Genomic DNA, 2,395 nt, shown 5'->3' on the forward strand with positions numbered 1-2,395 from the left:
TGTCATTGAGCAGAACTCTGAGATTCAGGGGTGGTGGAGCGTCGAGGTCCAGGATGATTATGATGGTGTCAATGAGGTCAGCGCTGAGCAGCTCCGCTCAGGAGGGCCATGGGCCCATGTTTTGCCGACAGGCCAGTGGGCAGACTGCAACAGGCCTGCTCGAGCCATCCTGCTATTTATACAAATCTTGGGCCGAGCAGGGCCTGATGGGAGAAAGGAACTGCGCTACAATCTGCTCTTCTGCTGGGCTTTGCCTGCTGAAGCTTCCCCCTACACGCGGGACAGGCAGCTCTGCAGACACTCAGAGCTTCCAGGGGGGTGGGGGGTTGGGGCTGGGTCAGGGCCTGCCTTCTCACCCTCGCTTAGTGGGGCTTCCCAGAACTGACCCAACCCCTGCCCTCTTGCATGCAACTCATACTTAGCTGGCAGGGGAGAATCTGATCTCAAGGGAAGATCTCCCAGGGTGAGGCTTACCCATTGCACATCAGATTTGCTGACCCCTGCTATGTTCCCAAATGTGGGATACACAACTGCATTATTTCTGGTAGTGGGGGACTGCGTTTGCGCTCTCCCCCAATTTATTGGTGAAAGAAAAGGTAAAGTGTGCACTAGGCCTGCTAGGTTGCATACTTTAAGATTGTGCTCACATTGCGTTTCTTCAATTAGATTCACCTTTGGGTGATCGCTTTTCCACATTTTATCTGTTGAATTGAATTATGCTTCTTTCATCACCAAAGAAGTAATGTGTATTACAGAGATAAGCTACCATATGTATTGGGCACACTGCACATGCTCAGGCAGCATCAATCATGCTTTATACAGGACAATGCTGGCCTAAATTGGGAACAGCCATCATAAACATGTTGCTACAGAGGCATTTTTTGGGTACAACCAGCATGACAATGTGTAACATCAGTGACAGTGCTGTCTTACACTGTGGACGCATTGATCATTAAAATGTGTTTTGTTGTAAAATGTTCTTTTCTGCTGTAGGTGACATGGAATTTTCATGTTCCCCTTTAGAACTGATTGTAAACTTATGGCTTTTTGTTCACCTTTTCTGCTGTAAAATGCACCATTTGAATCCCATATTTGAAAACAAATTCTTGGGGGGGGGAACCCTGAAAGAAATCACAAACAACTAACCTTTGATCACTGCCCATGACACCAAAAGCTATCTTTGGGACTGCATGGCTATCACTGCCTGTGATGCTATTGAGTCAAAGGTCACACAATATCGCTTTTTAATATACTGCTTTGGGTGAGGTTGTTGACTTTTGGCTCGACAGCCCACTGGGTGACAAAAAGTTAATGCTTCGGCCCCACAATTAGAAAGGTTGGACAAGCCTGCTCTAATGTAATCAAAGCCTTTGATGGTTAGGGCCATCGGGTGCCGCCTGCTGGGGAGCAACACGTGTGCGGGCCACACAATTGGCGCAATAGGTATGCACATTTTCAGGCACAGACCAGCTGGCCTGCATAACTTACGACCTTCAGAAGTGCCTGCTCACATCCCCTCCCCCTTCCTGCCACATCAATGGGGAAGGAAACCACAAGGCATAGCTGTCTCGTCTGCCCCATTCATACTCACGCGTTACTCTCCCTCTGAGGTGCTCTACCCCTCTTGAACAACTTCCTGTCGTAATGCTACTCTTGAATTACCTGCCCCCACACCCGTACCGCCCTTACTCCTTCTGCACACACCGAACTATTCCTTCTCAGGCACGGGGTCCACACTCCCCACATATCACAGACATTTACATAATTTCACAGCTGGTGCCCCTCGGACTTATGAATTCCTCAACAAAACACACACTGCCACCTTCCCCATCGTACTACTCCCCCTCTTCCCTGTAAACCCAAATGCAATGCGGGCTCTCCCCACGGCCTTTTCCATGCCTGACGTCTCTTGCCATACCAGGAAACGAAGCAATGGTGTTCATGCACGAGCGTTGCTGGCATCTAAACGTGCGTTTGCATGCTAGTATTCATATGATCAGATTCTGCCCCTGACAAAATGTGATGCCGGAAATGCATCTGAGGGACAGGGCCTCTGAATCCTTGTCCTTTTTCTGTTTTTACCGTGTGTTCTGTCATGTTTTCTGCCCAGGAGTCCATGAGGGACTCCTGGCAGTGCAGCTCTCTTTTGGTTTGGTGAACAGACCCATGGGATACCCTTATGGCACCCATGGGTAGGGGTACAACCCTGTGCCCCTAGTGTATGTTTTTGGGCACCTGTGGGTGGCCCACAGAGCAGGGTATGGGCTGGTGGCAGCTCCATGCTGAATTTGACAGGTGCTCTGGGTGTCCTCCATTTTGGGATACCCAGGCCCTGCCATTGGAATCAGTTGATTCCTGATAGGAAACAAGATGGCCCCTGTGGCCTCTTGCTTTC

The 2,395-nt window shown here is 49.7% G+C and overlaps 1 non-coding gene across 1 annotated transcript; it reads left to right on the forward strand.

Moving 5' to 3' along the window:
- The first annotated feature begins 414 nt into the window (after nucleotides 1-414).
- On the forward strand, nucleotides 415-576 carry LOC138496229 (U1 spliceosomal RNA). The gene has a single exon (XR_011277766.1). It is a non-coding gene; the product is annotated as a U1 spliceosomal RNA (small nuclear RNA).
- The last annotated feature ends 1,819 nt before the right edge of the window (nucleotides 577-2,395 follow it).

Source organism: Ambystoma mexicanum, chromosome 10 (assembly GCF_040938575.1).
Source record: "Ambystoma mexicanum isolate Mex_15411 chromosome 10, UKY_AmexF1_1, whole genome shotgun sequence".
Lineage (NCBI taxonomy): Eukaryota > Metazoa > Chordata > Amphibia > Caudata > Ambystomatidae > Ambystoma > Ambystoma mexicanum.